The 15,662-nt window shown below is 38.9% G+C and overlaps 1 protein-coding gene and 1 long non-coding RNA gene across 2 annotated transcripts in view; one reads left to right on the top strand and one right to left on the bottom strand.

Moving 5' to 3' along the window:
* LOC138802096 (voltage-gated delayed rectifier potassium channel KCNH8-like) overlaps window positions 1-15,662 on the top strand; it is a 340,813-nt gene that overhangs the window by 53,746 nt on the left and 271,405 nt on the right. The gene's annotated exons all lie outside the window — the stretch shown is intronic.
* Window positions 5,831-7,268, bottom strand: LOC138802095 (uncharacterized). The gene is made up of 3 exons (XR_011364687.1): window positions 7,118-7,268; window positions 6,742-6,891; window positions 5,831-6,112 (listed from the first exon to the last, which is right to left on the bottom strand). It is a non-coding gene; the product is annotated as an uncharacterized lncRNA (long non-coding RNA).

Below are 15,662 nucleotides of genomic sequence, written 5' to 3' on the forward strand. Positions count from 1 at the left end.
TAATAAAAAATGCAATCATAGACCAATGTAGTTCAAACAGATCAAGTAAACTGATCTATTCTTTAAGTGGCACAGCAAACTGAAAGGTTATTGTTCTCAGATAATGGGCAAAAACGTAATATTTGCATTCACATTACATGGCACTGTTGCCTATATGTTTCTAGAAATGTATTACCCCCTTAGTGACTGGCTTATTTCAAAAACAGGATACAAATACTTTAGGTTTTTATGGTTCTAGCAGTAAGGATTAACATAAGGGCATGTACAGTACACAGGTCAAAATCAGGAATTTGTGCCTATTGCTCATTCCACAAATCGGCACCAATTCCACTTAGCAAAAAGCATTTTTGACATCCTGGTTTCCATGCGTCAATAAATTGACATGTCAAGGTGCAGTAAGAAACTAAGTGACATATTATTGACATGTTTCCATATGGATTCAGTGCATAAACCATGATGGATAGCAGGGACACAGATTATCCCTTTTTATGGAGCTAAGGTGCATCTCAAACCACATAATTGGCTGCAGTAATGTCAAAATCAGCATCAGAAACCCAGGGACTCAATTTTCTGCCTTTTTTTAGTCAGTGTGAAAACTTAGGGGGGGATTTATCATCATGCGCCACTTGACGTATGCCACAAAAAAGGGGCAGATTCCCCGCCATATGCCCCGCTCACCTAATGGGCAGGTGGGGGGCCTGACATGGTGGAGAGGAGGCATGGCCTCCTCTTGCGTCTGATTTATTAAGATTTACGTCTGGAAACAGGAAAAAAACAGGCAAAAATCTACAAATGCTTCAGAGCAGGTATACATTTTTTTGCAATTCCTGCACCAAACGCAGGGTTGGCCGGGTGTACTAAGAGGCATACACGTAAATCCAGCTGGTGAGAAGGGGGCAGGGCTTCATTCAAGGCTGGTCTACTCATACTCCAGGCTTGATAAATGTCCCCCTTACTGAGGATTCAAAAGCAAAGTAGCCATGTAGTTATTATTACTGTTCAGGATTGATAATTGCATTGTCTTTACCTTTTTGTTTAAAGGGAATTTATCAACCATAGCACACAGTTGTGGGGCTGCCAGGAAAAAATGGATACAGCCACATTATAATTCCCTAGGACAGCATCCAACTTATGCAGCTACTGGAAATCCAATGCAGAGTGTTTGGGTTCGGCTAACTTTTGACAGGTTCGCTCAACACTAGTGATGACTGCTGGGACCCTGGATACATCAGTGTTTTTGGTATTTTCATCCACTATTCCGTTCCTGAGTCTGCGCTAAAAACCTTATATGCAAATTAGTTAATTTGGTGCAGTTCTGAACCTCCAGTGCACTACTACTTCTGCCCGCTGCACAGAGGTGGGCACAGCTGGTGGGAGCAGCAAAGCACCGGGCTACCTTGGTGCACCAAACTCATTTGCATGTAAAGTTTTTACAGCATAACTTGAGAATGGAGTAGCAGATTAAAATACCAAAAGCACTGATGTATTCAGGGTCCTGGCGGCTATCATACCATACTACTAGGTCTGTATGTATTATGAAGGTGATAGATTCTCTTTAAGACTATGTTGCTGTAGGCTATGTAATTTTTACATAGAAGATGCTTAATATTTAAATTCCTGCAGATCATTTCTGTTTACAGGTTTCCAAGAAAAAAAATGTTTGGATATGATGTTTTTCTCCGTGTCCAAGTTTATGAGTTTAAGAAATACATGCAAATCCCCATCATAGCCCCTGGTTAAGGAGATTCAGGTTTGACTGTGAATGTAACAAATAGTAAGTGGCAGAGAGAACCATTGTATTTCTTCAGAAGAAATTCTTCAAAGACATCCCTCCGCTGCTGTGTACATCCTTCTTCCTTCTCCCTATAGAAATATACAGCGAATCTACTTTACATAGCAGATAATTGAGCTTGTTCTTAAATATTATGTCATTTGGTGAAGAGAATAACATTTTGGCCTGGTCGTAATTTATTATAAGCATGCAAAGCACCCTCACAATTAAGCATTATATTATTGCCAGCATAGAAACATGAAGACATTATACATTTTCTTACTATGAAATTGTATAATCAAAGCTTTAATGGCACCTACTAAGCAATTCATGCGAAATATGCTGCCCTTAGGCTGCTTGCGCATATTCTGTTTTGATGCAGTGCTTTTTTTTTCAGTTTAAGAGGTAGATAGTAAAGGTAGGGGGATTTTATGTAAAATATATCTACTTCCCTGTTCTTTAATTCATTACTAGAGCCCGGTTAAAATTGCATTAATAAAATTTATCAAAACTATACCTATGATCTGTCATGGGTACATAGGAGCCCCACAGGTGTGCTTGGTCCCCTTGGTGGGCTATAGCAGGGCTGCAGCGATATACACAAAAGGTGGCAGTACTGTGTAGACATGGGAGATAGGTGTGGAATAACAGCAAACAGCATCCGGATAACATCCATGATAATTTCTCCTTTATTTGAACCTTTTGCCATACAGTATTGGAGGTTTCTTTACAATGCAGTGCAAATGGTAGTAGAACAATTCACAGTCTGGAACATGGGTCTCCAAACTGCGGCCCTCCAGCAAAACCACAATTCCCATCATGCCCGGACAGCTAAAGCTTTGGATTTCGCTGTCTAGACATGATGGGAAATGTAGTATTGCAAAAGTTGGAGGACCGCAGTCTAAAGGCCCTATGACACAAGACGATTATCAGCTGTATTCGGACATCTTGGCCGTCTTGTGTACTAGAAGGCAACGATCAGCCGACATGAACGACGTCGGCTGATCGTTGCGGTCATTTGTCTTTCAACATACTAACAGGCAAATGACTAATATAGCATCAATCTGCTGCCGTTGCTCCTTGGAATAGGAATGGCGGCAGCAGACCGCTGCTATCTGCTATGGGCTGTCGGGGTGATCAAGTGATCCCCCGGAAAGCCCCTGCGCAGCTCCCTGGGCCCCCCCCCCCTTGTAGTCACCCACTCGCTGCTGACGCAAGTAATAGCGGCAGCAGCGAGCGGGGAAAGAGGACAGCTGACAGCGCTCGTTTGCTTCTCTCAGTCTCCCTGTGTAATAGGGGCTTAAGTCTATGTTAAAGAGGACGTACCACCAGGTACATCCTCTTTAATCTGAACCCATGGATCGAACGGCGCCGTCACAGGGAAGCCAATGCCGTGGTCCGTTTTTCGGTTCCCGTGCACGACGCCGTTCTATGCACTGGAACTGGCCGGTGCTCAAGCACTGGAGGTAAGCCAGCCCCGGTGGGAGGGAATTCCCTCCCCTGTATGACACGGCTCCATTAGAATGAATAGCCTCCATGTTGACTACTGTTGCTCCTGCCCTTGGCTCCATGTTGGCCTGGCCAGGCAGGAGCAACCGCGGCACCGGCTTCCCCGCGATGGCGCCGTTCGATCCGTGAGTTCAGATTAAAGAGGATGTACGTGGTAGTTCATCCTCTTTAACACAACCTCAAAAAAAGGGAAAAAAAGGTGTCTGCCTTTTCTATTTAAAAAGACGTCCGTTATTGCAGCGATTTAATGCATGCAATGCACGTCCATTGAACACAGTGTATAAAATAACGGACGTTGTCTGCCCAGACGTCAAAATAATTATCATGTCAATTATTAGAACGTAAATTTTTTTGTTGTTCACACACAGTTTTTCATTAAATTCAATGGGCTTTTCAATGAAAGACACACCCAAAGGCCAATCAGTAAACCCAAACTAAAATAATGTACCAACAGCCGTCATTGCACTGATGGGCGGCCAGACAGCTAAATGGTGTCTGTCATTTTAGACTCAAAATGACTGACGTAATTTTACACAGAGTTAAAAAGACGTTGTGTGAAAATAGACTAAATCTGATTAGAACAGATTTAGAATATTTTGTGCTGCTAACATGTTCTGTTAAAAGCTATGCTGCTATATTGATGTTTTATATATGCAATATGATTGTTGCTTTTTATATTCATTTTACCGATGTTATGCATTTTATGGTACTGTATCTTTAAATTGTTCGCCATTATATGCTATATGTGTTGTCTTTGTTTTATGGTACTGTCTCTTTAAATTATCCACAAAGGTATGCCTTCCGCCATTTGTGCTGTCTAGCTTGTTTCTTTAAATTGTCGGCCTTTTTTTTTCTCCTTATTTACCTGAGATTCTGCACTATGGAGCGTCGTCTATTTGTACTTCTCTATGTGTGAACAGCCATAAGCTGCCAGCCCTGGGGCCACTGTGGCTCTCAGCCACTGCTCTTGCACGCTGACTGACCACCATAGATTGCACCACTTCCTTTGTATGCAATGTACACCCCATTACTTTATTGCCCCTGACGATTCCAAGCATGTGGAAGAGCCTATCTAAAGGTTAGTGTAGAGTCCTGGAATAAAGGTAGTACGGGGCAGGACATGCCCTTTCGAGGGCTTTTAACCCGACTGTTCCCTGAGCGAGTAGGGATAGTTTGGTGGTGCACCTAACCTACGGACTAATAGGGTTTTGGCTCCCTGTCCATTGCACGCTTTATCTACCTACTCCAGCTGACCTGTGGTACCATAATAGACATTTGATTGCTGATCTGGCTATTTACACTGGTATTTGACTTATCTGGGTATTGGAGCCAAGTTTGGCTATTTTTTGGTCTGTGATTATATATGTGTGAACATAGCTTATAGTGCATGTATTTTTCTAGGAACCATGTTTTGCATTGTTTTGTTTTAAAAAATTACACTGCAGACATTTTTTGTAAAAAAATATATTCTCTGTATAAAAATATAACTATGTAAAAAAATATAATATAAATATATGTATAAAAAATGTATGTATAAAAATAAAATATATATAAAACTATATAATATGTAAAAAATGTATAAAAATATATAAATATATAAAAATATAACTATGTAAAAAATAAAATATTTATAAAATATTTAAAAAATAAATATGTAAACAAAATATAAAAATATATATAGATCTTTAAAAAATATAACTATGTAAAAAAATAAAATATATATATAAAAATGTTGAAAAATATATTTATAAAAATATGTAAAAAAATATATGTATAAAAATAAAATATATATAAAATATATAAATATGTAAAAAATGTATAAAATTATAAAAATATATAAAAATATAACTATGTAAAAAATAAAATATATATAAAATATATAAAAATATAAATATGTAAAAAATAAAATATGTAAAAAAATAAAACATAAAAATGTATAAAAATATAACTATGTAAAAAATAAAAATATAAAAATTATATAAAATATATAAAAATATAAATATGTAAAAAAATAAAATATATATAAAATATATAACTAAGTAAAAAAAATTAAAATATAAAAATATAACTATGTTAAAAATAAAAAATATATAAAACTATATAAAATATATAAAAATATAACTATGTAAAAAAATAAAAAATATATAAAATATATATAAAAATATATAAAATATGTAAAAATAATATAAAAATATATAAATATATAAAAATAGACTTTGTAAAAAAAATATATATATATATAAAAATATATAAAAAAATATAAATATGTAAAAATGTATAAAAATATATATAAAAATATAACTATGTAAAAAAATAAAATATATATGTATAAAAATATATAAAAAAAATTAACAAAATGTAAAAAATTTAAAAAATAAATATAAAAATATAAATATGTAAAAAATTTATAAAAATATATAAATATATAAAAATACAACTATGTAAAAAATATATATAAATATATAAAAATAAATATGTAAAAAATTTAAATATGTATAAAATATATAAAAATATAACTATGTAAAAAACATATTAAAAAATAGACTGTAAAAATAAAATATAAATATAAAATACATAAAATATATAAATAGGTAAAAAATAAAATATGCATAAAATATATAAATATATAAAAAATATAAACATGTAAAAAAATATAACTATGTGAACAAAGTCCACTTTTTGTTGTCTTCTACTTCTTCTTCCTCTTGTCTTTTGTCAGTGTTTCAAATGCCAAGATTCTGTAAGACATCTTTTATCTTTTCTTCTTGGTTCACTTTTCTACTTTTATCTGGTGGATTCTGCCGTTTTCTCAGACACTCACTTGCCAGTCATCTAAACCAAAGTGACAAATGTAAGATTTTCTGTAAATACAAATAAATTTTTGTATGTTGCTGCTACTCTCATACATTATACTATAAATCTAGCAATGTTCTGGTAAATATTGTGTGCTGTTCAGGTGGTGCCATAGCATCCAGGATACAAATGGATCTATCAAATCAGAAAATGCACTTAGTGCAGCAAAACTAATAAAATCATTATAGCTATAAATCAAACATCGTGATATCCACAGTGTGTTAGATTGTAATTCTCTATGTGGCTATGTTCACACAACGTCAAAAATAGAGAAAAATCTGCCACGTTTGCTATTTAAAACATGTACATTAATGCCGCGATTTAAATTACTGCTATGCAATGCATTAAAGTCAATGGAAAGAAGGACGTCTAATGCACACATTGTATTGAATAACGGACATTTTTACAGTGGACGTCAAAATAATGAACATGATTATTATTTTCAGACGTCTTTTGCAAAAAGCAGACGTTTTTTATTAGTTGTTCACACAGTTTTTCTTTTATCATATTAAACGGAGCTGAAGAAACGTTGTGTGAACATAGGCTGTGAAATCAACTGAATCTCCAATATTATATAGCATCTACCGGAAGTTTAGTGGTAAACTTACTATTGTGTCGCAGATGTCTTCATTTTCTCTTATCCAGGTTCTTTGTCTTTGTCATTCTTTTTTATTTGCTAATCCAAAAATTAAGATACTTGGAATGTAGCCCTGGCCGGCAGCACCGCTTCTGCTAGCTGTTCCCTTATTGGCAGTCACCTAAACCCAAATGACAAATGTAAGAAGTTGTAATAAATGACTGCTATACCTTCACGTACCTACATTTAACTGTAAATACAAAGTAACTTGTGTAGGAGGCATCTACCCGCTCATACACTGTACAATAAATTGTGAATGAGGGGGATCTCTGTACAGCACTATTGAATATGTTGGTGATATATAAACAACAGGAAAAATAAATAAATAAACCAAATTATTCACTTACCTTAAATGTACCTCCTGCCAGGTCAGACTGGGGTTCTTCATTACATTCCCCACTTCTCTCCACTGTCTTCTCCATAATCTGCTCTGCAAACTGATGATGTGCAAAGCACAAGAGCCAAAGCGCAAGTGACCCCAACTAGGAGGAGCCATCTCACATATAGCAGATAGTGGCTGTGATGTCACAATGAGCATCTGTGATGTCACAATGAGCAGCTGTGATGTGACAATAAGCAGCTGTGATGTAACAACAAGCAGCTGTGATGTAACAACAAGCAACTAATGTCATAATGCCTTAACAATCAGTCAACATTTATTGTTTACAGATACATTCTAAAAACAAAAGAAATCTTTAGAAACAGTCTAAGAGAAAAAAAAATACTTTGTTGCCTATAGCAACCAATAAGCAAAGTATGAGCAACAAGTTTTTTGATTGTTAGACAGTTGTTTTTTATGTATGTGCCACAGGAGCGGATTAATTACCTTAGACTGTTTACCAAACTTTCCCCCACCCCTACACTTTAACTATGGCAGCACTGAAGTGGTGATAACACTCTGTAGTTTGTACCTGTGAATAAGAAGGCTCAGCGTCCTGATCTGTCTCCATAGCAACCATCTTCAGTATGAGCCCCAGTGTAATGTGATTCCTACTGCACAGCAGGGAGAGGAGACAGCAGTGACTCCATTTTTGCTTTAATAAATTGCCCACCCACAGCTTTTCAAGGATTCTGCACAGTTTTGCTGTTTTCTGGGTGCACTCACTCCCCATGGTTGCATAAAATCATCAAATGTCAGTCCACTCAGACGCTCCTGGCCCCCACCCGCCGTTTTGGGATCACGTGTCCTCTGTCCCTACATTGGGCAGGTTGAGCAATTATAACCCTGCCCACTGAAGAGAGAGATGACAGGCTCCCCCTGAAGAGAGGCACACAGCTGTCCCGTCTCCTTCTGTTGCCCTGCCCCCCCTCCATATGTTATGCTACATCCGCCCCGTCCGCCAACACCCCTCCGACCCCCCCCCTTGCACGGTTACCGCTCGCCCACATCAGCAGCTTGCTGGCACCTGTAGTTCTACACAATAAATCAGGTCACAGAACTTCTGTAGAACTACAGGTCCCAGCAAGCTGTTACCCATTAACATCACAATATATCAGGTCACAGAGCTTCTGTAGAACTACAGGTCCCAGCAAGCAGCGAGAAGCACTGCATGCTGGGAAAAGTAGTTTCCTGGTCGGCACCATATTGGATATAGACGGCTTTTAGAAACAACTTTGGGAACAGCAGCAGCTAGAAAGACAGGAGGCGGTTAAAAATACTCAGGGGAACTTGGTGAGTATGACCAGCTAGGTTTGGGCACATTAAATTTTTTAGATCTTGGGGGAATACCCCTTTAAGTTATAAATGACTATTGTAGCCAGTGCTGCCCGATGGTCACTGTTCATACAGCTACAGGTAGACTATAGATAATTGGGACATTTCGATGTTCAGTGACACCAGTCATGTCTCCTCAATGTTCGCCATGTTTAATGAATTCACAACATTATTCGAGACCTCTAAATACAGACACTGAACCCCAAACTTAATTCAGACCCCAAATTAGACCAAAATACCCCCCCCCCTTTACACACACACACACACACACACACACACACACACACACACACACACACACTGCTTTCATGACAGTCTTCTCTAAGTCATTGCTCTTTTGTGCCCCTCTACCCACCCCAAACTGGTCACCTGGTACCCCCTGCCCCTCTTTCCACCCAGACTTGTCACCCTGTACACCCTTGCCCCCTCCCCACCCAGAGCGGTCACCCTGTACCAGTGTCAGACTGAGGTACCTGGGGCCCACCAGTGGCACTGCCTTTGGAGGCCCACCAATAAAAGACCAGTTAGAAGTGATATGCTGACTCACTGACCTGACCTTGTGAATATGCTTTTACTACAACTCTCAGAATGGGATAGGCTGTATCCCAGTTTTCCAGGCGGTCCTCCGGCTGTATCCACCTGCTGCACGGAGCCTGCAGACAGCGGGAATCAGACACCGAGAGTTCTGGTTCATACGAACCAGATATCCGGCAGGTTCGCTTATCTCTAGTAATAACTACACAGGAGGAGACCTACACAGGAATACATAGAGCTACACACACAAATTGTACATATATACTGTACATAAATAGATACACTACATACAGTAGATACACCCATACTTATGTACATATACAGAAATAGGCACACTACATACAATAGATACACATATGCACATGTACATACCCACCAATAGGCACACTACACACAGTAGATATACAAATGCACATGTACATACAGATAAATAGGCACACTACATACAGTAGATACTGTACACAGATGCACATGTACATACACACAAATAGGCACACTACATATACTGTACACATGCACATATACATACACACAAGTACACTAACTTATATACAGTATGAGGAAGCTCCGGAGTCTTTAGGTGGGTTACAGTCACTCCTCCTCCCCTGCAACAGCAGCTTCTCAACTAAATTGAAGATAGACGCCTTCTAACCTGGTTGTATGAGATTACAAGAAAGTTTTTCCTTTTTTATCTGCAGGTGGCACACCTGTTTGGTGTTATATGCCCCTGGACAACAATTGAGATATTTCTGGACAACAAAACAACTTTTTTTTGTAGTGTGATTCAATTATTAGTTAGATTTCACAAACCCACCAGACGTCATACCTATTTGTATACTTTGTTTACATCTATGTTAGATCTGTCGTCAGGTTTCTGGTTAGATTATAATAACGTGCTGTGGTAGTCTATAAATTAAAGCAAACAAATACCTAAAAGTAACCTGAAGAAACTATTATGAGTCATTTGAGATTATGAACAGATTCAATGTATCCACTATGTAAAACAGAAACCATGACACAGGGATCCAATGTAACATTTTAAACATAAAGAAGGGACAGGCAGAGCTGGAATAGTATTCAGTAACTATTAGGCCAGATTCACGCGTTCATGTTCAATCTGTGATATACGGTCCCAAAGCTGACTGTATATCATGGTCTGAACTTTTCAACTCTTAGGGTACTCCCTGCATCATAATTTAGTGAGTTCCAAAACAGTTAAAGCTTTACGCAGCTGTGCTGAAACTTCTTTATATGATCATTTAAGATCAGGAAAAGGTGACTGTTTTTGTCCAGATACAGCCTCTTGTTTATGAGATATGTCTGGCACTGTAATTCATCTTCATTCAAGTAAGAAGTTTTAATTCTGGTGATTTGCTCTGGGTTGCGTGCTGCTCATCTAGGCAAGACAGCTGAGTTACCTGCGTTACCCTAATTTGTGCTCCCCTTGTTTGCCCCTTTCCTTGTGCTGCTGCTTCAGGTGCCTGTAGGGTGTGTGCACACTCCATTTAAGCTCTTTAATGGGTGTGTGCATGCTCCCTTCCAGCCATTTAATGTGTGTGTACACTCCCTTCCAGCCATTTAACCCTTTGAGGACCAGGCCCAAAATGACCCAGTGGACCGCGCAAATTTTGATCATTGCGCTTTCGTTTTTCCCTCCTCCCCTTCTAAGAGCTCTAGCACTTTCAGTTTTCTATCTACAAGGCCATGTAATGGCTTGTTTTTTATAGGAATAGTTGTACTTTGTAATGGCATCTTTCATTTTACCATAACATGTATGATGGAATCCCAAATATATTATTTATGAAGATATAAATAGGTGAAATCGTAAAAAAGAATGCAATACGGTAACGTTTGGGGGGTTCCTGTGTCTACGTAATGCACTATATAGTAACATGATACTATTACTCTATAGGTCAGCCCGAACACAACCATATGCAGGTTACACAGATTCTCTAATGTAATATATATTTTTTTTTATGAAATCCTTTTTTTTTGGCAGTTAGTTAATAATGTAATGGCCCTATTGTGACGCTTATAACGGTTTTATTTTTTCACCTATGGGGCTGTATGGGGCGTCACTTTTTCCGCCATGATCTCTAGTTTTTATTAATACCATATTTGTGAAGATCGGACGTTTTGATCACTTTCAATGAATTTTTTAATATATATAATGTAACATAAAATAGGTAATCCGCGCACTTTTTCCCCTCTTTTCGTCTACGCCATTCTCTGTTCGCAATTACGCTTGTTATACTTTAATAGATCGGAAAATTACGCACGATACGGTATATTATATGCTTATTTATTTATTTACTTTTATATGTTTTATTTATATAATGGGAAAGGGGGGTGATTTCAACTTTTATTGGGGGAGGGGTTTTGGGGTAGTGTACTAGTGTTTTTAACTTTTTTCTTTTTACACATTTGAAGTCCCTTTGGGGGACTTTTACATTCACTACTTGGATTTCTACACTGATGATTGCTATGCCATAGGCATAGCATTGATCAGTGTTATCGGCGCTCTGCTCATTGATCCTGCCTGTGCAGGCTCAGTGTAGCAGACCGCCGATCGGACCTCACGGAGGCAGGTGAGAGACCTCCGGCGGTCTGTTTTAACAATCGGGACCCCCGCAGTCACACTGCGGGGGTCCCGATCAGTAAGTGACAGGGGACTCCCCCTGTCACTTACACTTAAATGCCGCGGCCACGGCATTAAATGCCGCGGATCGCGGCGTTTAAGGGGTTAATGACACACGGCAGCGCGATCGCTGCAGCTTGTCATTACCGGTGAGGTCCCGGCTGCTGATTGCAGCCGGCCCCCACCTGCTGTGAAGCGCGCTCCGCCCCGAAGCGCGCTTCATAGCCGGAGAAACACCCAGGACATAGAGTTACGTCCAGGGTCGTCTGGTGACAGACTTCCATGACGTAACTCTACGTCCTGGGTCGTCTAGGGGTTAATGGGTGTCTGTAAACAATCCCTTCCAGCCTTTTAATGGGTGTGTGTGTGTACACTCCCTTTTCAGCCATTTAATAGGTGTGTGCACGCTCCTTTTCAGCCATTTAATAGGTGTGTGCACGCTCCCTTTTCAGCCATTTAATAGGTGTGTGCACGCTCCTTTTCAGCCATTTAATAGGTGTGCGCACGCTCCTTTTCAGCCATTTAATAGGTGTGTGCACGCTCCCTTTTCAGACATTTAATAGGTGTGTGCACGCTCCTTTTCAGACATTTAATAGGTGTGTGCACGCTCCTTTTCAGACATTTAATAGGTGTGTGCACGCTCCTTTTCAGACATTTAATAGGTGTGTGCACGCTCCTTTTCAGACATTTAATAGGTGTGTGCACGCTCCTTTTCAGACATTTAATGGGTGTGTGCACGCTCCTTTTCAGCCATTTAATAGGTGTGTGCACGCTCCTTTTTAGCCATTTAATAGGTGTGTGCATGCTCCTTTTCAGCTATTTAATGGGTGTGTGCACGCTCCTTTCCAGTCATTTAAAGGGGGGGGGGGGTTCATGCTCCTTTACCCCCATTTAATGGACCAGCATGCACATCCTAATCCTAACCTCACACAGGCACTTGTTATATAACATAGCTTCACCAGCTCCATCTTGGCCAAGCAATGTTTTTAAGTTCTGCTATAGATTTTTAAAGTGCACGTTATCTGCTACTGTATAAACCTGGCATGTTCCCTGACCTTGTCTCTACCTGCTGGCCTTATTGCTTTTCTGTACAGATATTTTGACTTCAGCTTAGCCCTAACTCCTAGTCCCCTGATCTGTTTCCTAATAAATGAACTCTGCTAGCCCTGTAAACGTATTTGTCTCCTGCCTGACTTTCATTCATTGCTTCATGTGCCACCTACACCAGGACCACTCCTAAAGATTGCATCCTGGTTACCCCCTGAAGTAAAGCCCAGTATCCTGTACAGGGGTTAAAGGATGAAAACCACTCAGGGCCCCCTGAGACAATGCCCTCGGGAGTGGCCCAAAGTTAAACAGGTTCGGTGGCACAGTGGGAACACACCTATTAGTCATTACAATAGTGATGGATGCTGACCAAGAGAAACAAGCAGAACTTTTCAAATTCCATACAACCATTTTGGGTCAGGACTATTGGCTACTTCAACTGTCTAGATTTTAGTTAGTCATAGACCATCTGTCTCTAAGGCTTACTTCACACTGCATTTCAGTGTCGGGGGTTATGTTAAGGGATTTCCTGATGCGTACTGCTTATATATACTTATCATGGATACCACTCATTATACACAGAGTCCCATGTTAAAAATTTGCTTTAGCAGTTTTTGTTTTTCTTTTACAAGATCCAGTGCAGTGGGAACGAAATTCCCTGTATAAAGAAAAGAGTTCAGTTGTATCCAGTAGCAAAAGTCTTCAATCTTTATTAGGTGCTGTTATTGATGCTATTGGACATAGCATTTACTTTGCCACCTAGTGAAGGTTGAGGATTTAACCTTTAGAGATCTTTAGATTGATCTTTAGAGATAGCTGGAAGAAGCGTGCAGTAGCCCAGTTCACTCTCCGACTCCTTCCCCTTACTACCCTCATTATTTAATTGCAGGAAATGGGCTCTGTAGACCTACAGTATAATGAAGCTCAGCATCTACAATGGGTCGGATTAAGTGGCGAACAAGAGAGTGAAGCCCTCCGTTGTGTGCTTCTCCTGGTTATAGCTGGAGATCTTTGAGTGTCTCAGCGCTAAGACCCCATCCCATCAACATAATATATGACATTAATGTAATGTAAGAGTAATGCAGTTCTCCAGCTGCCTTTTTATGAGGTTTTGTGTTGAGGTGAATTTTTACAGTTCTGCTTAATTCCCGTTTAAAGTGTTTCTCTCATAAAATAAAGAATCCATGAAAAGTAGATAGCTTCACAGCTTATCACAACCTAATTGCAATCTGAAATACAAGGCTTCTGTTTTATGCTACAGTTGCTTCCCTGTTAATGTTTGACAAAAAATACTTACTTGAACATACGTAGAATAACACAAGCAAAACAAGATACAAAGGAAAAAAATATGGAAAACTTTAACCTTTAATGCCTGCAATCTGTACATTGCTAAGGGATAAATGGGGAAAAGAACGTCCAGAAAATCCAGGAATCTCTGATACTTAAAGGGATACCTGAGCTATCAGCATCATACAGAGCAGAAGGAACTGAGCAGGTTGATATATATGTTTATAGGAAAATATTCAGTATAACTTGTAATTTATTGATTTAAATATCTGATTTTTCCAAGCTAAAGTGTCCAGTCCATTGAGTGACACCGCCCACTGGACTCCTTAACACAGAATGAGCAGGGATTTCAATCAGCCTGTTACTTGTTATACAGAATCTTTTTCCATAACGATATATATATCAATCTGCTCAGTACTTCTTGCTCTATAACATGATGGCGATAGATTAGATAGCATTGTCTTGGTGACAGGTTCCCTTTAATGTATACACTAGTGCAGCAAAGCATGCCACTGCTGAAAATGACTCGCTTACCTATAGTGTCACAACAGTCTTGTTACTTTTATAAGAAAACAAGTACATGTAACATACAGTATTTATGCAAAAGTATTCTAAATATTTTGTCCGTGTATTTTAGGACTTATGCAAATTTTGGTTCCTGTTTGGTTTGCCAGCTGTGCCTTCCTGGTTTACATATGAACAGTGGCATACTTCATTGTCTGGATATTTGAGATTTTTAGGCTTTTATAAAAGATTATATATTACGTTACCAAAGATAGAGTCTATAAAGTACCCCATAAAGCCACAACATTAATATCATTGACAGATGAGATGAATAGTATCGGTTATGTTGTGATAATGGCCGCTGTCAAGGGGTAGGCTATTTTATACAGCAAGTGAACATTTATTTTTTGAATATAATGTATTGTGAGCAGGATATATGAGCAAGCGTACGGAAAAGAGTAGCTAAATGGGGCCAAACTGTGCTAGTTAGACAACTGCATCAGAACATCCAGTTTCCAGTACATAGTACATAGCTCCTACAGAGAGTGGTCCAAAGAAGGGCAACTAGCAAAGCAACAACATATTTCTGGGTGTTGAAGACTCATTGATGTACATGAGAAGTTAAAGCTAGCCCATCTGGTCTGATCCTGTAGAAGTGCTACTTTAACACAAATTACTCAAATGGGTTACTGCTGGCTATAAAGAAGAAGAAGGGCATCAGAACACATTTACATTGCAGCTTGCTGTGTATGAGGCTGCATAGCCATCATGACCACACATTGCAAGTTAAAGGACCTTAAGGATCTTCTGCTTATGTCTTAGTGCCAGATACCACAAGACACCTTCGGAGGTCTTCCAGAGTCCATGTTTTGACAGCCAAAAGCTGTTTTAATGTATGAGAGGGACCTAAAATTTTGGGCAAATATTTTAATGTTATATGATTGATCAGTGTATGTTCATTTTATAGATATTAAAGGGCAATTATTACCAGGTTAGAAGCATCTAACCTTTTGTTATCACCCTATCCCACAGAGAGCGCTGAGGATAAAGGTGCAGTTTTTGTGAACTTTATAGTTTAATTCATATGCTAATGAGGGGGTTTGTTGCACTGGGGGCAGGACTACCACCCTGAGTGCACCAATCCACCCTGGCCGGTCCGCCCCTTATA

The sequence above is a fragment of the Dendropsophus ebraccatus genome, chromosome 9 (assembly GCF_027789765.1).
Source record: "Dendropsophus ebraccatus isolate aDenEbr1 chromosome 9, aDenEbr1.pat, whole genome shotgun sequence".
Classification (NCBI taxonomy): Eukaryota; Metazoa; Chordata; class Amphibia; order Anura; family Hylidae; genus Dendropsophus; species Dendropsophus ebraccatus.